The following is a 21,896-nucleotide window of genomic DNA, read 5'->3' on the forward strand; positions in this document are numbered from 1 at the left end:
TGAAAGAAATCCGAGCCCCACAGCCCTTCCCAGTGACGTCAAGCTTCATTTCTCGCCCCTACCTGAACACACCTGCAAGTCCAGTGATGTGTACATGTGCTCACACCTCCGTGCCTGTGCACAGGGACTGCCTCTATTTCTTTATTTTTTATTATTTTTTATTTTGGGCTGCACGGCGAGGCTTGCGGGATCTTAGTTCCCGACCAGGGATCGAAGCCACAGCCCCTGCAGTGGAATTGCGATGTGCTAACCACTGGACCGCCAGGGAATTCCCGGGAGTGCCTCTATTTGGACAGCCCTCTGCCTCCCCTTTTCCTCTGGACCTTGCCCACAATTCTCCATGTCACCTCCTCAGTGAAGCCCCCTGGACCCTCCCAGGCAGCACAGCCCTGGCACACTCTGCATCTCTGTCAGAGCCCAGACAGCTGGACCCCAGCCAGGGGGACCCCATGTTCCACCAGAGGAGTTTTCTAAAGGGTCACTGAGGTACAGAGGACTGGGGGTGGGGGCATCTGCGTCCTGCATTATTTATGCCTGTGCGGCCTCAGTAAGTTTTGGGAGGGATGTGTGTGCACGTTTAGAATCAGTATGTTGTGTCTAACGCTCAGCTTAAATGTCATGTCCACAGAGGGCTTACACCTGACCCACCAATCTCAACCAAGTTCTCCCACGATCCCTTCCCCCGGCCCCTTGTTCCTTTCCTTCCCAGATGATATCACTGTTCATAACCAACTACACACTGAGGTCCAATCAGTACCCATCCTGTTGGCTCCAAGCTCTTGGAGAGCAAGGCCCAGGTCTGTCTTGTAAATCACTGTTCCCCAGCTTCTAAGATAGGGCCTGGCTCACGTAGGGCCCAGTTCCTGTGTGATGAATGAATTCATTCCGTGAATGTGTGATGAATGAATTCATTCCGTGAACGTTTTTAGACCTGAGCATCTACCCATTTTCATTTTGCTCTAAGGGAACAAGTCTAAAGTGGGGAATGTCTGTGTGCTATAACTCAGAACACGTCCCTTCAGGTCACTGTGAGTGGCTTCCCTGTGGGGCTTCTGAACGTGGCCTGTGTGCACCCATGGGCATGTGGGCTGAGATGCCGCCATATTTAGTATCTGTGTTTGTACCTTTCCTGTTGAAAAGACTCTCCACGTGAGGAGCACCCTGGTGTTTTAGTATTTGTCTTGCCGTGTGATGTTTCGGTACCTACGAGCACGCATAGATGTCTGGGCTTTCATACCTGTGTGTGAGTGCGTGCTTATCCTTGTTTTTGTATCTGGTATGTCCGTTTCAACATCTCTGGAGACGTGTGCACAAGCATCTGTGTGGGTTTGTAGGCTTTTCTATCTACGTGTTTTCTAAAGAAAATCTCTGGCCAAGGGTACAGGTACCTGGGTCTCAGGACCCACGGGTGCACAGATCTGTCATGTTTTCGAGAATGTGTGTGCATGTGTCTATTTTAGAACCACTGCATGTGTCTGCATGTATATCCATTTCAAAATTTCAAAGTCTCTGACTATACTTTGTAGTTTGGAGGGTGTGTGTGCGTGTGTCTGTGTGTGTGTGTCTGTGTGTGTGTCAAGAATGACATGGACGTGGGTACAGTTGTGTGTCCCTCTTCCCCTTTCCAGCCTGGATGAGTACCTCTTCTCTGCCTCTCTCTCACGCACACCCACCCATGCTCATATGTGCCGCGCAGATGGGGAGGGGGCCAGGGTGTCAGCGAGCTCCTGTGTCACAAGGTTAATTTCTCCGCAGCCAGGCAGGCTGGGCCCTGAGGGGAGGGGTGGGGAGGGGCTGGTCCCCACAGCCCCTCTGATAAATATGTATTTGGGGCTGCTGTGCTCAAAGGTCACGCGGGGAAAAGAAGGAGGAGGGGCGGTCTGCACTGTGCGGTGCTGCTGGGTCCCAGCCAGGCCCAGCCGGGGTTGTGTGACCCCCTCCAGAGGGATGATGCATAGATTCAGGGAGATGTCTCCCTCATCTGGTCTAGCCCACCCCACCCACAGCTATGCTCAGAGGGAGATGCTGTGTGGACACACAGATATTCAGACGCTGGAGCAGGCAAGCACACAAGCCCACACCCGCTGATGCCCAGACAGAGGCTCTGACGGACGCACAAAGGCAGCCTTGTGGGCCACCAGGTGCATGGACAGCTGGAGTCCGGGCCACTCCTTCTCCCTCACCCCAACCTTCACCCAACACCGAAAAAAATACAAGCACACAAGAGTGCACAGCATCTCATGAAAAGAAAGGTCCTTGCACACTCAATGCACACATGCAGGTAGGAGCACAAAGGTACACGAGGTGCCTCCAGAAGGGTCCCTGCACACTTTGCGGGTGGGTATGTACACACACACACAAATGCACACACAAAGATGCACACAGTTGCCCCACCACCAGAGTGCCCAGGACACAAAGTTCTACGGAGGCAGGTGCACGCTGATGTACGTACACACACACACGCACACATGCACACCCACCCATACAAAGACCCCAAGACATGCACACCAGGCAGGATGCCGGCGGGACCAGGCTGGGAAACCCACCCCGTCGCAACACAGCCGGCTCTGGCCCTCTCCCCACTGAGGCGAGAAGGGCCACCGGTTCTCTGGTCTGTGGCCCCCCAGCCGGCTCCAGCCAAAGGCGCCATCGTTTGCCCAGCCCCGAGTCACATCATTGTCGAGCCTCCCTCCTCGCTGACCGGCCATCTCGGCCATCAGCGGCCTCGGCCATTAGTCAGCTCCCGCCTCTGGCCTGTGTTTGTTGAGTCTCCCTTACCTGGCAGAACCGTCCAGACCAACGGAGCCCTTTCAGGGTCTGCCTGACCCCTTCCCCAAGGGATTCTGAGGTCCCCTGTCGTATGACCCTCAGCCCAGGCCTCAGGGCGACCCCCTCCCCTCGGCGCACCGCTCAGGCGGTCATTCTTCAATGACCGCTGCCCACGGTGGTTCTGGTGGATCTCGAGGCTGTGTGTTTGAGTGTGTATGTGCGTGCGTGAGTGTGTCTGTGTGTGTGTGTGTGAATAAGGCTTAGGATACCACCAGGTGTGCTTAAAGTCAAGGAGTATCTGAGCGTGTGGTTGTGCATATGGGGAGTTAGGATGTCAGGGGCGTGCTTCACACGTGTGTGTGTGCATGTGCACGTGTGTGCGTGCTGGAATGCAGGGAGTGACTAGGTGTACGGGTCTGGCCTTGGTGCCGGGGGCTGTGAGGGGCTGTTTCTGTCTCGGGCATGGGGATTAGCGCGGTACAGGCGTCTGCTTTTCAAGCAGTTGTGAGCAAGCGGAGTGTGTCTCTCCCAGACTCTGCTGCCTGTGTTTGTGAAAGTGACAGATGCTGCCTCCCTGGCCTCACTGCGGGGGATTAAGTCTGTGAATGCCACATGAGTCCGAACCCCGGTGGGGGAGGGTCCCCAGCCTGCTCTTACACTCACGTGTGCGGGCCACAGCCCTGAACGGTATAGGGTCTTGGGGATGACGGCTAAAGTACCCCCTTGCCAGTTTCTCTGAAGGAGAGCGCGTCCGAATGGATGCCGGGGTGAAGGGCTGTGTGTGTGTGCACAGGCGCTCACTCACGCTCACACACTAGTCCGTGTTGTCCAAGGCACGCTGTCGTAAGATGCACACGTGCGCTCAAGATCACACACGTGATAGCTCCCCAGGGCCAGAGAGATCAAGTCCAAACTTCTCAGAACCTCCAGAGATAGGCCCTGCGACAACGTGCCAGCCTCAGCTCTTAGGGCCATGCCCCCAACCTGGGCCGCTTCCTCCCTGCTCCCCACTTCCCTCAGTCATCTTTCTGCCCTCCCCGCTTGCCCCCTTCCTCAGTGCCTGAGCACCCTCAAAGACCCACTTCCCTGTTTAAACGCACACCTCCCTCCTCCAGATTCCCGATGACCCAGAAGCTCCCTTTGTGCTCCAGGCACCCAGAATCTCGTCTAAGGCTGGGTCCACTTCAGAGCCCATGGTTGGTCCCTAACAATCGTTTTCAGGTAAGGAGTGATCATGCTGCCATGGCCTGACTACCTCAGGGAACTAACTGTACTTCATTAGCTGGGTGACTCACACCACTCAGTAAATACCTATTGAATTCGGGGACCTAGGAAGTGGGGTCACCACCTCCAGCCTCCTTCCGAGTGTGTCAGAGCTGGGAAAGCTGCCTGCCCCGGGGATCTAAAGAAGGTGGGGCTGTGGATGAGTGAGGGAAGGGGCACCTGCCTCTCAAGGCCACCACCTGCATCTGGGAAGTGGCTGTGCAGCACGGGGCTCACCAGCAGGGGCTGGAGGGGGGGGGAACCTAAGCTCATCAGTAACCCTGTCATTGAAGAGGGCCAGCCCCAAACTGTCACCCACAGAGTGGGCTCTCAACCTCACTCTTTTGCTGGCTTTCCCTTCAAGATACAAAGCGAAACCCAGGTCCTCAAAGCCCTTGTTGAGGCACGTAAGGCATCCATCCACCTGACAGGTCCCGGGAGAGGGCCTGTGGATGGACGTCTCAGGGGGCAGGGAGGAAGTGGGGGAAGGCGCCGAGCCAGAGAAAGGAAATGGTGCTGGGACAGATAAGAGGAGAGGGGCAGACCTCCAAAGATAGGCCGGGCGTGATACCAGGAGTCCAAGACCTCAGTCCTAGCACCGTTTGGGTGCTCATAGGCTGAGAGAATCAAGCCCTCATCTGTGAAAGGGGCACCATCAGGGCTGCCGTAAGAGGTAGGCGGTTGTAAGAGGCGTCGTCATCGTTATTATTATTATTGTTATTAGATTAGGAGTTGTTAGGCCCAAGGGAAAAACAATGAGTGATATATATTTAGAAGAAAGAACAGACCCCGGTCTGAGGAGACCCCCACGTCCACTCTCTCCTCCAACAATTCCCCACACTCAGGTTTCTCAACCATTTCAATCCTGAAAAAAATACTGGAAATTAACTACCACATGCCAGACAGGGAAACTGCTTCCTTGCCCCCATCTAAGTCCAAGTACCCACTGGCATAGCCATCTGTCCCCCCATCCAGGGTCATGCCCCAACACACTACGAACATGCATCAGAGCTCTGACAAGCTCTACCCAGGGGGGTGCTGAGGTTGGGGGCCCTAGCTTGGCTGTCACATCGGTGGGGGAAAGGATTCTGGCCTATGGCCCCTGCATGCAAGGAGCGAACGTGTATGAAGCAGAATGCAGGGGGCCTGGGGTGACCACTGATGGGTCTGCTGGAAAAAAATCTGGCTAGCATGCTGTTTAGGATGTACGGGCTGACCTCCATCGCACACACAGCATGGGTGTGGGCGCACACACACACACACACACACACACAGCATGGGTGTGGGCGCACACACACACACACACACACACACAGCATGGGTGTGGGCGCACACACACGCACACACACACACACACACACAGCATGGGTGTGGGCGCACACACACACACACACACACACAGCATGGGTGTGGGCGCGCACGCACACGCACACACACGCACGCACACACACAGCATGGGTGTGGGCACGCACACACACACACACACACACACACACACACACACACCGTGGCTCAGTTCTTTCCATACCACGGTCCGTGAAACAGACACCCTCCATTTTCCCTGCAAAGACTGACAGAGGGAAGTGAGGGCAACCAAGGCCCCCAAGGACGGCACTGCAACCGGCCGGAGGGCTGGCCAGCGGCCTACGGGAAATGGGGATCTGGAACTTTCCAATGGACGTGGATGGGCCTCTGTCCAGCCTTAACCAGAAATCAGGAAGTAGATGCGGAATCCCATTACCAGCAGCTGGAGATGCTGCCGGTGGCCTTGATGCGATTCCCTCCTGGCCTGCCTGCCACCCCCTGCCACAGGACGCTTTGTTACTACGGAAGAGCCAGGGAAGGTTTCTGTGGGCTGGCAGACTTCGGGGAGGGGGGACCTTTGCTTGTTGTGTCTTCTTGAACCCAGCTTCAAGGCTGCTGTGCAAGCAGCTATTAAGCCCACCCCTACGCCCACGACCTCTGTTCACATTTCTAATCACTAAACCGGGACCCTGCTCCACAAACCCACCCTCCCTCTGACCCGGGACACACAGAGACCCAGAGACACCTAACGAGAATAACAACAACAACAGTAATGATAGCTGCATGTCGAAACGGTATTATGCGTTCACACAGGTGACTTTATTTCACGTGTACTCTTGGGGCACACACCACAGTCAGACCTAGTGCTTGCACGCAGAGCCTGTAGGCCAACCACGCTGCACGTACAGACTGACGTACTCACCGCCGAGGCCAGACTTGGCACACAAACCTGCACACGCGCCAACGGCCGCCACGCACGGAGCCAGAGTGCCTCCCGAGTGCACACGCAGCGAGGGCTCCACGGACATCGAGGCGAGGAAAGGAACTCCCAGGATAAATACGCGCGCCAACTCCCCCCTGCACGCGCCTCACCCACAATGGAAACCCCGAGTACCGGCCCCACCCCCGCTGGACACACACGGCATGATTCTACCTTTCTCTTCACTCTGCCGAGGCTCCCAAGCCCTGCACACAGTCAGTCCGTCCTGCACGCCTCTCTCAATGCCCGCAGGCCGTGTACACATGCACACGGCCGCCATGGTCTGACTGTGCTCTCCAGCCCTTCACTGCTCACTGACACCACTCTCTCCCTTCCCGCCCTGCGGGAGGGGGCAAATTCACCTGGCAGGATGGTAAGAGGCTAACAACTACTGAGTTAAGAGTCTCCTTGGGTCTTTCCCTAAATCCAGGACCTGCTCCCTAACTCTGCAGGCCTCAGGATGGAGGGAGAGAGCGGGGAGTGGTCAGCAGGCCAGAGGCTTTCTCTTTGGATTTTTTACCTGGGGCGTGAAAGCTCTGAGGACCCTCTCAGATGGACCCCCGCACACACGGCCTCCCCTTTTCACTTCCCACTAGCCATCCGTGTCATTTTCTTTTCCGTCCACACCCTTCTCTCTCGGCGGGGCTGAGTCCAGAACCATGAGCCCTCACTTGAAGTCCTCCCCTCCCCCTGCCATGGCCCCAGTAAGCATCCAGTAGGACTTCTCCAGGAGGCCAGAGGAAAGAGGGGGATGGCGCTAGAGCCCCCCCACCCGGGGCAGACCCACGCCCCCAGCAGGGATGAAAGAGGGTGGAAATACATGGGTCTGCGGAATAAGGCTTAGGCTCTGGTGGGAACTTGGGGCAGTCCTGTCTTTGCACAGAGCCCCTCTCCCTGGCACGCTGTTCAAGCCCAATGCTACAAAAGTGATGAATAAATGAAGCTGAGGGAGGGGGTAGAAAGGACGGGGCGACAGGGAAAATGAGTGGCAGGGAGGGAGACAGGGGGAAGGGGGAAAAGAGAGAAAAAGAAAGGGAGGGTGGAGAAAAGGAAGATGGCAAAAAAAGAAAACCTGAGGGGGTGGGGGGTAGTTTTTGTGGAGAGGAGGAAGAGACAGAGAACTGGAAAACAGGGGGAAAGAGACACCAGCAAAGGAGATGGAGAAAAAGGAGCCCGAGGTAGGACATGAGAGGAAGAAAAGAGAAGGGAGACAAGAGGCAGGAGGAGGCGGCCAAGGGGGTTCCCCAAGTTACAGACTTTGCCCAGAGAACTGAGGGGCGCACCCTGGCTCCCCAACATCGCTCGGGTGCCCTGGAGCTCTGCTGCCCACCTCTCCGGCCAGAGATGCCGATGCCTCTTGGAGCCCCAATGCCGGCTTCCACCCTTCTGGCAGTCCGAGGCACCCCGTTTCTTTCTCTTGCCCCTCATTCCCACCCCCAGCCCTTGCTCATTGCCCGTGCCCTCTTACCTCTCCCCCCCCATGCACCCTGCTTGCTTCCGAGCTTCAGACAGCATCACCAACCAATAACCTCACCATCATCACACTACACCGGCCCCCACACCCCCAGGAAAGGGAGGAAACAAACAAACAAACAAACAGGCGGCACCGCCACCGGCCCTGACCCCCTCTCGCCTCATTTTCTCCACAGTCGCCCGCTCCCCAAATGCAGGGTCCAAAATGGGGATCCCGCCCAGCCCGGGGAGCCTCTCCAAAGCGCCGAACGAAGCCAGTCGGGCGCAGATGCCACCTTGTCTCTCCTCTCTGCGCTCGCTCCTTTTTGTATATGATGGCCCCAGCCGCGATGTGGTTTATTTTCGTCTTTTTACTGGTGTTATTTTTTTCCTCTTTTCCTTTATTTTTTTTGGCCTGGGGGCGGCAGCGGTGAAAGCGCCCACCGCCCGCCTCCTCCGCCAGCTCCCGGCCGGCCGCTCTTTCTCTAGTCTGCGCTCCTGGGCCTCCCTCCTTTCTCTTCTCTGTCTCCGCTCTGCTCCTCCGTCCTTTCAGTTCCGTCCCCAGTCGACTGCTCTCTGCTCTCTCCTCTCTCTACTGCCTCCTCCTCTACGCCTCTCCTTTCCCCTTCCTTCTTGCCCCTTCTCCCCTTTTTCTCTCCCTCTTCACCTCCTCTGCGTCCCCATTTCTTCCCATCCCTCCCCCCCACAACCACGCACATCTCTCCTTTGGTTCCCTCGCTGCCACCAACAGTAAGCCGACCCCCCACACACACCTCGCCCCCAAATAATAAAAATACCCAGCCAGGGGGCAAAGCCCCGACGCCGGGCGCCGGGAGGGAGGCGAGAGGGCCGGGGCCGCAGCGGCGGCGGGCAGCCCGAGCGCGGTGCGGAGCGAGCGGCGCCCGCCCGGCTCCCGCCCGGAGAGCTCTCTGCAATAGGCCGAGCCGGCTGCATTAAGCTTCTTGCAATCAATAAAGCGCGGGTCAGATTATGCAAAGCGCAGATATTAATATGCAAAGTTTTAAAGATTTTTAAATGGAAGGGCGAGCGCGGCGCGGGCGGGCAGGCAGGGGCTGCGAGGGGAGAGGGAGGAAGGGAGGGCGGGCGGGCGGCGCGCAGGCGAGCTGGGGAGAGGAGGAGGCTGCCCGCCGCCCGCCCGCCCGCCCGCCCGGCTGCGCCGCGCCGCCTTGCCTTACCGCTGCTCCCATCGGTAGGCGCCGCTGTCTTCGCCATGCGCGTCAGCTGCACAGCTCCGAGGGGATGGCCGAGGAGGAGCCGCCGCCGCCAACGCTACCCCCGCTCCCGCTCCCGCTCCCGCGCCCGCTCGCTGCCTGCTGCTGGCGCTGCTCTGGCCGCTGCTCCTCGCCTGAGCTGCCGGCGCGAGCCCAGGCGCGCGCCATCCCCGGCTCCCACCTTGTCCCCATGGCAACCCCGGGCCCAAGGATGCTCAGAGAGAGAGCGCGAGCGAGAGAGCGAGGGGGGAGAGAGGGAGAGGGAGAGGGCGGGGAGCGCAGGGGACACGGAGGCAGGGAGAGGCCCCAGACTCACAGAGACACAGAGATTCACAGAGACAGAGACACGCAGAGATAGGCTGAAACAGACAGAGGCTGAAACAGATAGAGATGCAGTAACAGAGAGAGGGGAGAGGGGTGGGGAATAGAGGGGGACACAGAGACAAGGAAAAGCACAGAGACCTACAGAGACACACAGAGATACACAGAGACACACAGAAGGAGACAGAGGGGAAAGGGAGGGGCAGGGAGCAGAGGGGGACTCAAAAGCAGGGAGGTGCCCTGAGGCCAGGAGACTCACAGAGACACAGAGACATCCAGAGACAGAGACAAGGGGGAAAAGGGAGAGGGAATAGGCAGGGAGCACAGAGGACTCAGAGGCAGGGAAAGACTCATAGAGACAAAGAGATGCCCAGAGACAGAGACATAGAGTCAGAGAGACACAGAGACACACAGAAACATATGAACACAGAGACAGAGCGAGAGGGGTGGGGAACAGAGGGAGACTCAAAGGCACGGAGATGTCCTAAGACCCAGAGACTCAAAGAGACACCAGAGACACAGAATACAGGAAGGAAAGGGAGAGAGGAGAGGGTGGGAGTACAGGGGATACGGAGGCAGGGAGAGACTAACAGAGGCAGAGAGATGCCAGAGACACAGAAACATGTAGACACAGGCATGGGCGGGTGGTGAGGAGAGAGGTGGGGAGAGCAGATGGGGACATGAAAGCAGAGAGAGGCACTAAGAACCAGAGACACTCAGAGACAAAGAGATAAGGAGAAGAGATCCATGCAGAGAGAAAGATGAAGAGCCAAAAAACAGCCACAAAGAAGCAGACAGACAGCAGATGTGAATAGTCACAGAGAGAGAGAGACAGAGACACAGATAAGAGAGAGAGACATGCAAGAACCAGAGATAGGAGAAAGAGCCACACTCAGAGAAAGAGGGAGGAAGAGGCAAGACAGAGCTGGAGAGATAGAGAGATAGGAAGACACAGAGACAGAGACAGGCAGAGAGAGATAGACACGGAGATAAGAGAGACATGCAGAGTCAGAGAGATATGAAGAAAGAGCCCAAGAGAGGCAAAGCCAGAAAGACACTGACAGAGACCAAAAGATACAGAGACTGAGATAGAGAAAGAGAGAGAGGCACAGAGAGAGAGGGGCAGAGGCAAGGAGATAGATGACTCGTGAGATGTAGACAGAAACATAGAGAAACATAGGGATTCCGAGAGGGAACCTAAGAGACAGAAAGCAAGAACTGTGCAAAGAGAGACACAGAGGCCAAGACGGAAAAAGAGACAAGAAGAAATACAGACAGTGAGAGACAGAAAGCAAAGACAGAGATTTACAGAGGCAAAGTGATGACGCAGAGAAACACAGAGATACAGAGACCTGGACAGAGACTGCAAGAGACAGAGGAGACATCTAAAGAGACAGAGAGAGATATGGTCGATGGAGACAGACAGACACTGGAAGAGGCGCCCTGGTGGACAGAAATCCTTAGGGAGGTACAAGACAGAGACACCAAGAGATAAATGGAGAGTCCGAAATACAGAATGAGACTGGAAAAGGTGTGTGTGGCAGGGTGGGGGACAAAGAGGCAGAGCCTAGGGAAAGCAGAAAGTGCAGGCTGGGGTGAGAGCAGAGACCAGGAGAGGAACAAGGGGGTCTAGGGGAGTGGAGGGGGAGAGAACAGGAGAGCAGGTTGGGGGAGACAAAAATAGCAGGGAGGGGAGGGAAGCAAGGAGGGCAGGACACGGTCACTGAACACCTCCCCTGTGCCCGACACAGTAAGGCTGGGGAGGGAGAGCAAGGAAAGGGAGGCTGAAGGGGAAGGGACCCTGGGCCCCGGGCAAAGTCGGCTCCGAGTCTGAGGAGGACACGTGGCCGCCGGCCCCGGCCGGCGGGGGCGCTGCGGTGCAGGGCAGAGGATGGGGCTGCGAGTGGTACCCAGACCAGGAAGGGGTTTGGGGGAGGAGGGCGCGGGCGCGCCGCTCGGTCTGGGCTCAGCAACTGCCTGTCGCTTTGTTACCCGTCATCCGGCTGCCCCGTGCCGACTGAATGGGCACACAGGATCGTCGCGTTGGGTGCGTGAGAGAAACATGAGAATCACCAACTGCCCACGTGTACCGTACCGAGAGGGTTCCCGGGACCTACAATGCAAGTGCGTAACAGAAATAAATACAGGAAACACCTACCCCGCGGGCGTACAAAGTAAGTACACGGGACCGTGCAGCGTTCTTAACAGACACGGAAGTACCTACTACCCCGTGTGCGCAGCAGCCTCTTGGGACCCACAGTGTGTGCACAAAACAAATAAATGCAAGAAATACTCACCCCATGTGCATACAAAGTAGGTACAGGGACTTTCGCAGCCGTGCACAAGAGACGTGGAACCACTTAATACCTCCTACACATCACAGGCCCTCAGGCCCTCAGGCCCCACCCACACTGACTGTGCAGGACACGGATAAATACAGGAAATGGCTGCCCCACCTGCACACAAACTAGGCACACAAGAACTACAGGGCATGGATGGAGGAACCACATACCAAGCAGCTTGCCAGAATCCACACTGTGTATGCACAGCGCAGATGAACGCAGGGAGTACTGTGTGGCCTGTGCCCATAAAGCAGGCGCACGACCTAATGGGCCTCCCTGGTGTCAACGTGAGAGAGGCCCATGAGCAGATCCTGGAGACCCACAGCATGAGTATAACACAAGTTACTGTAAGAAACTCCCACTCCGTTTGCAGACAAAGGCACATGGGTCCCGCTAGTAAGAAGGAAACCCCCCAAAAAGGTGTGTGTGTAATGACAACACAGGAATGGCCCACCCTGGAAGGAGCAAGGAGGAACACGGACCCTGCAATGAACTACCCAACAGACCCCGGTGTGTGTGTGCACAACAGACAGAGGGTGACTGCCAGAAGGGAGGTGCCAGGCCAGGGCTGGGGCCAACGCCAAGGATGGGCTATGCTCTGCCTCGCCCCCCAGCACCTAAAAGGACGGCATGCGATGAGGGCTCATCCCTTCTAAGAATGACCAAGTATGTAATAATTATGTGTATGATGAATACGCACTAAGGACACTAGTACCGGTGTTAAGGACCCAAAACTATTGATTTGCTACGTGGGAAGTCCATCCATTTCAGACGCTCCCTAGACAGGATGCTGAGTGGCCCGCATGTGATAGGTATCCCCTAATTATCCAGAATATCTGTATCAAGCAGGAGCTGACATTCCTCATGTACCAGAAGCAGATGCAGGAGGACAGCCCTGGGGGCAGGTTGTCCTAAACGCTCTCGAGGGCTCCACCCAGCCCTGAGTCATAACCCTGGGAGGGTTGAGGCAGCCACCAGGCACGTTCGAAGATGTATGCGGGACACGGCACGCAATGCTGGGAAAACGTGCATGCTCTCCCTGCTTCTGAAAGAGCCCTGATTCCAGAAGTGTGGATTCCTCTGAAGAGTGTGTGTGTGTGTGTGTGTGTGTGTGTGTGTGGGTCTGAGCGAGAGCCGTGTCTGGGTAGAGATATGCATGCACGCAGTTCTTCCCCTGTGAGTGAACCTGTGTGCTTAGCTCTCACCCTTCCTCGTTCGGCCCATTCACATTTCAGAAACTTGTGTAAAAATAACGGTACCTGGTGCTATAAATGCAATATGTTGTAAGCTATGGATACTTATAATTGTGTCTGCATATCTGAACGCACCTCTGGATAGAGGCACATGCTCGCTAATGCAACGTGTCTGTTCACGCATCTGTGGCCGTGTGTGTGTGTGTGTGTGTCTTTGTGTCTGGCTCACAAGTCTTGGGTCTCCCTTACACCCCTGAGGGTAAAGGGGGTAAGATATGGGAAACGGAGGCACAGGGGGTGGGGGACGGAAACTGAGAGAAGGAGGAAAGAAGTGGTACAAGAAGAAGCGGGGGAAAAAGAGAAGTAGAAGTGGAATGGGACCTCGGGAAGGAAGGAAGGAGGCCGTGGGGACAGAGACAGACAGGAGACAGTGGATGAGAAAGGGCGGAGCACAGGGACAGCAGGTAAATGGATGGAGAGAACGGAGGGGAGACTGGAGGAGAAAGGAGGTAAGTGGGGCGGACAGGAGACCAGCGACAAGAGAGTGGGCTAAGGGTGTCAAGAAGAGGGACCCAGACTGGGGAGAGGAGAAAAGAGATGAGAGATGGAGGGAAGGAGGAGAGGGAAAGAAATCAGAGAGATAGAGGTTTTTCTGGCCAGTACAAAATTTAGAGATTCCCCCAAGGTCCTCCCATGGGAAGGTGTTTGAGTGGGGCATGAAGGGGGATGGCAGGAAGCAGAAGAGAGGAGGGAAGAGAAATCATAACTCAGCATCCCGGGATGGGGCAGAGAGCTGCCTCCAGCATCCCAAAAGGAGCTCAGAGAGAAGGGCTCCTGGGGCACAGAGAATCGTACCCAGAGCCAGCCCGAGGTGTGGAGGCAGCGGCAGGGGGAGGGTCCAGGAGGCGGTGGTAGGAGGAGCTGGCAGACTCAAGGAGGTGAGGGCTCCGTGGTACAGAGGTTTCCAAAGGCCAGAAGGGCGGGTAGGAGTGGAGAACCAAGGACCAGGTAGAGGAAGAAGCTTAGAAAGGAGCAGAGGAGCGAGGGCCTGCTGGCTAGAAATGGCCAGGGCAAATGGAAGAGCGGCTGGAGAGCGACGTGAAGGCCACCGGACATCTTGCAGATGGGCCTAGCGTTATGCACTTCCAAGGATCAAGAAGCTCTTCTAGGTTGTCTCTCCCAGAGCGTATGATTCAGTCCCATTTAAGAAACATTCACTGAGTGCTAGTCTGCGCTAGGACCGTGCTATGAGCTGAAAACACAAAGGTGACCCTCACAGAGATCCTGTTGTGGGGAGGAAAAAGACAAGAAATACGCAGTTACTGACACACTCAGCAACGCAGATGAACCCGAAAAGCAAAGTGAACAAGGCTTGTCACAGGAGACTATATACGATAGGATTCCATTTACACGAAATTCTAGATAGAGCGAAACTCTAGTGACAGAAAAGTAGCTCAGTGGTGGAAAGGAGCTGGGATTGGGAGGAGGGACTGTAGCAAAGGGACAGGAGGGAACTTTGGGGGGTAACGGAGATGTTTTGCATCATGACTGGGGGCAGTTACATGACCCTGTGTGTGTGAAGACCCATCACACTGTACACTTACAGTGGGTGAATGACTGTATTTAAATTATGCTGCAGTAAAGCTGAGCAAAAATACATAAATAAACAAAAACTTATGCGCCAGAACGTTAAGGCTCAAGATAGGGAAAACTGTGCTCAGTAGGAACCAAGAGGAGGTGGAGGGGGCAGTGAGGGAGGGCTTCCAGGAGGAGGTGATGCCTGAGATAAAACCTTAAGGATGGAGGTGGAGGGCAAGGCGTTTCCATGGAAGAAGGACTTTCACATGGTAGCAGGTGAGGACTGAAAAAAGTTCAGTATGCCTCAAACACAGAATGAAAAGTAGGGCTATCAAGTAATGAGAGTAGAGAAAATCAAGGTCCAAAATACAAACCTCATGACCATTGGGAGTACTGGGTTGAATAAACCCCACCTGCACCTGCAAAGGCCCACAAGAGGGAAACTGCAAGCAAGACAGGACTGGGAATTGCTCATCTGCCCTCGGCCGCCCCACAGACAGGGGTTCCTTCCCCTGTCCTTCTGGAAATTCATTCCTGCTCCCTTCACGTGGGAACGTCCCTCCCCACCAGGCAACAGCCTCTGAAGTGGGCCATCCCCCCGCCCCCCCAGTCCGTGCCCACTGCCCACATCTATCTGCAAGCTTGCTGGCCCCAGTGGATCCCTCCGGCCTGGATTCCATGTGGCCACTGCCCCCTGGTGGCTGGAGCCATGCATTACTGAGGATGAAGGGACAGTGTCAAGGCCAGGGCCTAGCCTCTGCCCCACCAGAGCCCAGTCCAGACCACCCCCATCAACGTTCCCCCTTACAGATGGCCTCCTCCTTGCTACATCCAATAGGTGCTTTTCAGTCCTATGGGACTTGCCTTCTCTGCAGCACACGGTCACAACCATCTTTTAAAAATGCTCTTTACATCTAAGAAAGTTCACTCCTCTGGTTCTCCTGCTGTCTCGGCTGCTCTCCCAGAGCGAATCATCCCTACCCCAAACTGTCTTCTCTCTGCTGGTAACCCCAAATTTGTCTCCAGCTTATCCCTCTCTCCTAAGCTTCAGACCAGATATCCAGCCACCTCCTGGAGGTCCCAAAGGCACCTCAGAATCAACAAGTCTAACCTGAAATGCCTCTTCCCCATCGTACCCCCCCAACACACACACACACACTTGAGATCCCTCCCCCCATAGTAGCAGCTCCATCTGATCTAGCAATGAAGTCAAGAAAAATGGCCCCCAGCCTGACAGCCTCTTCCTCACGTTCATATCCACATCGGGCTTGCAATCGAATTCAGTTCATTTCCCGCCTTAATATTAAGATGAAACGGTGGGGAGGGATAGACTGGGAGTTTGAGACTGACATGTACACACTGCTATATTTAAAATAGATAACCAACAAGGACCTACTGTATAGCACAGGGAACCCTGCTCAGTATTCTGTAATAACCTGAATGGGAAAAGAATTTGAAAAAGAATAGATACATGTATATGTATAGCTGAATCACTGTGCTGTACACCTGAAACTAACACAACATTATTAATCAACTCTACTCCAATATAAAATAAAAATTTAAAAGTAAATAAATAAAATGTAGAAACCAACTGAAAAAAACAATAAAATTATTTTTTAAAAAAGATGAACCATATGAAAATTACCAATCGTCAATCAGCTTTTTTTTTTTTTTTTTACAAAAGAGCAGTTTCAAAGAATTCGACCTAATATTTCTCAAATGCATCTCCTCTTCTCTTCCCTGCCCCCAGTGTCCTGGTTCAGGCCTCCACACCTCCTGCTTGGCCCGATGCACCTGCTTCCTACCTCGCCTCCCAGTTTCCAGTCTGGCCACTGGGGTGATCGTTCCACAACATGCCTCTGATGAAGTCCCTGCTTCAAACTCTTTCAGGGCTCCCTGCTGCCAACAGGACAAAAGCCAAACCCCTTAGCCAGCTTTTCAGGCCCTTTGCAATATCTGGCTCCCCTCCCCCTCCAGTCCCTGTCCACCATGCATCTTATCCTCCGACCACACTGGACCACCACTACTTCCTTGCATCCGCCTCCTCTTACCTCCTGGCCTTGGTACATGCAGTTCCCTATAACTAGAATGTCCTTCCCACTCTTCTCCCCCTGGCTAACCTATTGACTTCAAGAACCAGCTCCCAGAGGCAGGGGCGGGCATGTTTTGTGACCCCCGCCTCCTGGATCCCCTCCTCTTCAGCCCAAATCCAGAGGAGAGGAAAAGGGGCGTAGATGGGGTGAGGAAAGCGGGCAGGAGAGAGCCGGGGTCGGGAGAAGGATGGTCCCTTTGGGGGAGGGGCACGTGTACCCGAGTGTTTATGCGTGTGTGTGTGTGTGTGTGTGTGTGTGTCTGGGCCTGGTGCAGGCTGCACGTTTGCTGGCTGTCTCTGTGTACCTGCAAGTGTGTGCCTGTTTGTCCCGTGGAGTCAGTGCTCAGTTCTGTGCCTGCAAGGTGTACAGTTAAGCTGGAGATTGCCCAGGTTGGGGCCAAGTACCAGGAAGCTCAAGGCCCGGGCCTCCTGGTCGTCCTTTTTGCCCTGGCGCGTGCAAACCCGCCTGCCAACGTGACCTGGATCGACCAGGATGGGCCGGTGACTGTCAATGCCTCTGACCTCCTGGTGCTGGCTGCCCAGAACTACCCGTGGCTCACCAAACACACCGTGCAGCTGCAGCTCCGCAGCCTGACACACAATCTCTCCTTGGTGGCCACCGACGATGTGGGTGTCACCAGCGCCTCGCTTCCGGCCGCAGGCCCCTCCCGGCGCCCATCCCTGATCCCTAGTGACTCCAACAACCTGAAATTCAACAACGTGCGCCTGCCGCGGGAGAACATGTCCCTCCCGTCCCACCTGCAGCTCAGTGACCTCACTCCAGACTCCAGAGGGAAACCAGCAGACCAGCAGATGGCTCAGGACAACAGCCAGCCAGAGTTTCTGGATCCGGAGCCCGGCGGCCTCCTCAGCAGCCGAGGTTTCATCCGTCTCCCAATGCTGGGCTACATTTATCGGGTGTCCAGTGTGAGCAGTGATGAGATCTGGCTCTGAGCTGAGGCCAAGACAGAGGGTTCCTTCTTGGCCCCTGGGCACCCTCCCGGTCCTCCTCCAAGGCCTGGCCACATTGCCAACGGGAAGAGGCCACGCCACTGCCACTTTTGCTTGTCCTCTGGGTCACTGGTATCCTTGGCAAGGCTGCCAGCTGGACCTAAGCCCTTGTTCCAACTCTGGTTGAGGGCCTGCATGATTGCCTGTGCCCAGGCGGATGGGGCTCTCTGTCCAGGTGTGCCTGGAGGTCATCCAGCATCTAAGCGTGGCATGGCCTGTCGGCTTGGGGCAGCTCTGCCCCACACCGGTACTCCTCAGCACCGGGGGCATGCCTGGTTGGGAGGGCCCTGCACGTCCTGGATCTCCTTCCCATGCTATGCAGCTTTGTTCCCTCAGGGAAAATTTAGGACCCTGCTAGCTGTAGAGAACCAGCCTGCCCTTTGCACAGGAACTCACCTCTGGCCCAGCAGCGCCGGCCAAGCACAAACCAGTACCCTTTGCTGCACACCTCTCTGCCCCAGCCCCCCTTGGGCATCACAGGTTATACATTGGACCTTCTCCACTTGGCACTAGACTTCCCCTCTGGCCTGGGCCCTGGTGGTGCCAGCGCCTGGTGTTAGCACAAGAAAGGGGAAGAATGGGAGGTGAGAAGTCTGGTGTGTCCAGGCCTGCATGTAGCTATACCTTGTTTTCTTACAGTGTTAGCACTTTAAGCATGTCTTCTGGGGAGGGGTGAGCAAGGGCCCCAAGGCCCTGTCTGGGGCTTCCCCAAGTCTGGCCTTTTCATGATTCACTGTGAGTGCCCTGAGCCCTCGGGGTTGACGGGTTCCTGCTGAAAGTATCTACCCCGCTATAGGACCCCAGCCCTGACTACCCCATCAGCAGGAAGCTGTTCTTCCTGTCCCATCCCCTGATCTTTAGGGGATGGCCATAGTGGCACATAACTTGAGAGTGCTGGAAACCTTAGGGGGAATTGGAAAAAGCAGGGAGATCACATCCCCAAACAACCCGAGAACACTTTTGAAAAGCAACGTGGAAAAGATTGCAAATTAACAGAGTGCAAAGTGTATTTTTCCCTTCTTGATATCTTGTTTTGTAATTTTTCTCACGTCACTGCCAAGGACAGTGCTGAGCACGTGGTAGATTCTCAATAAACTTGACTGAGTGAAAAAAAAAATAAAGAACCAGCTCCCATACCCTATGCTACTGTAAATCTCCAGCTTATACATTCATCCATTCCATACACAAGCTGAGGCACCTACATAAGCGTGACTTCCACGGAAGGCGCTGGGGATGCAAAGCAGGAGAGGATATAACTCCTGCTGTCAAGAGCTCAAATTCTCTTGAGTTTTCAAGGGGAAATCATTCTCCCGAAATTGCAGGGGGCATTAAACTCAGAGAGGACAGTATGAACAGAAAAAAACGAACACATGAGGAAGAGCAGGGTGTGTGCAGACAGGCGGGCGGGTTGCTAGAGCACAAGCTGTGAGAGGAAGATGCTGCTGGAGAGGCTGGATGGGGCCCAGTCATTAAGCATCTTTTGATCTCAGAGGCCATGGGGGTTTCATCAAGGGCAGTTTTGCATTTTTGAGTGGGGGCCAGAGAAATCAGGAAGCTGTTGCAATAGCCTAGGCAAGAGGTACTAAAAGCCAGTATTACGATGTTGGTGTCAGGGACACAGAGGAGGGCACAGGCTGGAAAAACCTTGAGGAAAATCCAGTCAGCAAGGCTTTACATTTGGATATGAGGGTAAGGGAGAGAGTGGTGTCAAGGGCACGCTCCTCAGCTGGATGCCAGGGTAGGTGGAGGTCCCGTTTGCTGAGCTGGGAGAAAATAGGAGGCGGCACAGAACTTAGTCAATGAAGTTCTTTTGTTGTTGTTGTGTTTGTTTTTGGCTGCGCTATGAGGCTTGCGGGATCCTAGTTCCCCAACCAGGGACTGAACCTGGGCCCTCAGCAGTGAAAGCAAAGAGTCCTAATCACTGGACTGCCAGGGAATTCCCCAGTGAAGTTTTTACGGAACTTTTCTTTTTAACATAAATTTATTTATTTATTTATTTTTGGCTGCGTTGGGTCTTTGTTGCTGCGCGTGGGCTTTCTCTAGTTGCAGCGAGCGGGGGCTATTCTTCATTGCGGAGCACAGGCTTCTCATTGCAGTGGCTTCTCGTTGCAGAGCATGGGCTCTATGCGCGTGGGCTTCAGTAGTTGTGGCACGCGGGCTCAGTAGTTGTGGCTCACGGGCTCTACAGCGCAGGCTCAGTAGTTGTGGCACGCAGGCTTAGTTGCTCCACGGCGTGTGGGATCTTCCCAGACCAGGGCTCAAACCCGTGTCCCCTGCTTTGGCAGGCAGATTCTTAACCACTGCGCCACCAGGCAAGTCCCTTTATGGAACTTCTTATGTCTGCAGTGCTCATGGGACATGCCCTGGGTCCAAGAGTTTATATTGGCTCTGCAGTCAATATTTGGACGTATTTATGTGCAGTATCATGGAGACAGGTCTGCACTGAAGATTTGGGCATCATCAGCATACAGGTGATAGCTAAAACCATGAGGGTGGAGGACATTTCTCAGGAAGAATATGAAGAATGAGAGAGCTATGGGCCAAGGAAGGAGCACAGGGGAAGAGCCACATTTCAAAGGCAGGGCAGAGTAAGAGGAGCCCCTACAAGGACCAGAGAAGCTGCCAGGGAGGAAGGAGAACCATGAATGTGCTGTGTTATGGAAGCCGAGGTAGGCAGCCCCTACGAGGCCCCCGGTGACCCTGCCTCCTGATACTCATGTGCTTGTGTGATCCCTTCCCCATTGTGGGCTGGACCTAGTGACTCACTTCTAACAAATAGAATATGGCAGAAGTGATGGGATGTCACTTCCAAGATTAGGTTATAAAAAGGACCACACTGGGAATTCCCTGGTGGTCCAGTGGTTAGGACTCCATGCTCTCACTGCCGAGGGCCCAGGGTTCAGTCCCTGGTTGGGGAAGTAAGATCCTGCAGGCCACAAAAAACAGAACAAAAAACACCACAGCTTCCTTGCCTGTGTAGTGCATGTCTTTCTTTTTCCCCATCTCTCCTGTCTCTCTCCTTCCTCCCTCTCTCTCTCCCTCCCTCCCTCTGTCTCTCTCTCTCTCTCTCTCTCTCTCTCTCTCTCCCTCTACTGGATCACTCACCCTGGGGGAAACTAGGTCATGCTATCCATCCACACACACACACAACCCAAGCCTTCAGAAGAGACCACAACCCCTCAGCTAGGCTGCTCATGGATTTCTGACCTGCAGAAACTATGAGATAATAAATGTTTGTTATTTTAAGATGTTAAGTCTTGGGTTGATTTGTTATGCAGAAGCCAAGGGAGGAAAGATTTTCAAAAGAGAGGCACTGGTCAATGGAGTTAAAAACTGCAGATAAAGACTGAAAAATGTCCTTGGATTTGGCAAGAGAAGGTCATTAACAAGCTCGGTGCAAATGGTTTCGGTGAGTTGAGGACTCAGATGGGAGATGAAGGCTGGGGCTGACTGACGAGCACGAGTGCACGGACATCTATTGTTTCTGCCTGCCCAGAAGCCATTTCCCCACCGTCTATGACAGCTCCCTGATTTTTCTCTGAGTAACCACCCATGGCCTACCAGATACGTACGATTCCATGAGACTCTGTCCGCCAGGGTGCCCAGCTGTCCACAGGCCAAAGGGAGGTCACATGACTCAAACTGCACCAATCAGAAGCTCTCCCTGGAATTTGAATTGTGAGCTTACGTGACAGGACGCCTGAACCTGGTTGGAGCTGATTCATGCAGCAGCCAGGGCCCTGAGGAAACCGCCATTCCTTCCTGCTCTCTCGATTCCCGCCCCTGCCCTGGCTCCAGTCTTTTCTGAAGCCGGGTTCTTCGGTCTTTCCTTCCACTGTGTGTGCCACCTTTATTTCCTTCTAATAAATTCCTTGCTTGCTTAAGTTAGCAAGTCAGTCTCTGTTGCTTGCAGCCAAAGAACCCTAATTCATACTTATTTTCAAGAAATTTTGGGTGGGATGAGGAGAAAGACAAAGGGCAGGCACTAGAGGGGGCACAGAGTAAAGGGAGGTAGAGGTTTTTTGTTCTTGTTTTTGTTTTTTTATTTAGGCTGCACTGGGTCTTAGTTGCAGCACGCGGGATCTTTAGGTGCAGCGTGTGGGATCTAGTTCCCCGACCAGGGATGGAACCCAGGGCTCCTGTATTGGGAGCCCAGAGCCTTACCCACGGGACCACCAGCAAAGTCCTTGTTAGTTGTTAAAGTGGTAGAAATTTGCATATATTTATAGGCTAAGAAGAAGGAGCGAGAAGGAAGCACTGTTGAAACAGAGAAGGGAAGAATGAAGGAGTAATATTCTGGGAGTCATAATGATAGGCGATGCATGGGTGGAGAGGCTGGACTAGAAAAGAGCCTGGAGA

The 21,896-nt window shown here is 54.6% G+C and overlaps 1 protein-coding gene and 1 pseudogene across 1 annotated transcript in view; one reads left to right on the top strand and one right to left on the bottom strand.

Annotated features, from left to right (window-relative positions):
- Nucleotides 1-9,144, bottom strand: part of POU2F2 (POU class 2 homeobox 2) — a 77,322-nt gene extending 68,178 nt beyond the window's left edge. The window contains exon 1 of the mRNA XM_067720049.1: nucleotides 8,965-9,144. The gene's annotated coding sequence lies outside the window, so the exon portion shown is untranslated. The remainder of the gene's footprint in view (nucleotides 1-8,964) is intronic.
- Nucleotides 9,145-16,595: 7,451 nt separating this feature from the next.
- On the top strand, nucleotides 16,596-17,792 carry LOC137215497 (transmembrane protein 25 pseudogene; annotated as a pseudogene).
- Nucleotides 17,793-21,896: the final 4,104 nt, after the last annotated feature.

This window comes from Pseudorca crassidens, chromosome 20 (assembly GCF_039906515.1).
Source record: "Pseudorca crassidens isolate mPseCra1 chromosome 20, mPseCra1.hap1, whole genome shotgun sequence".
Classification (NCBI taxonomy): domain Eukaryota; kingdom Metazoa; phylum Chordata; class Mammalia; order Artiodactyla; family Delphinidae; genus Pseudorca; species Pseudorca crassidens.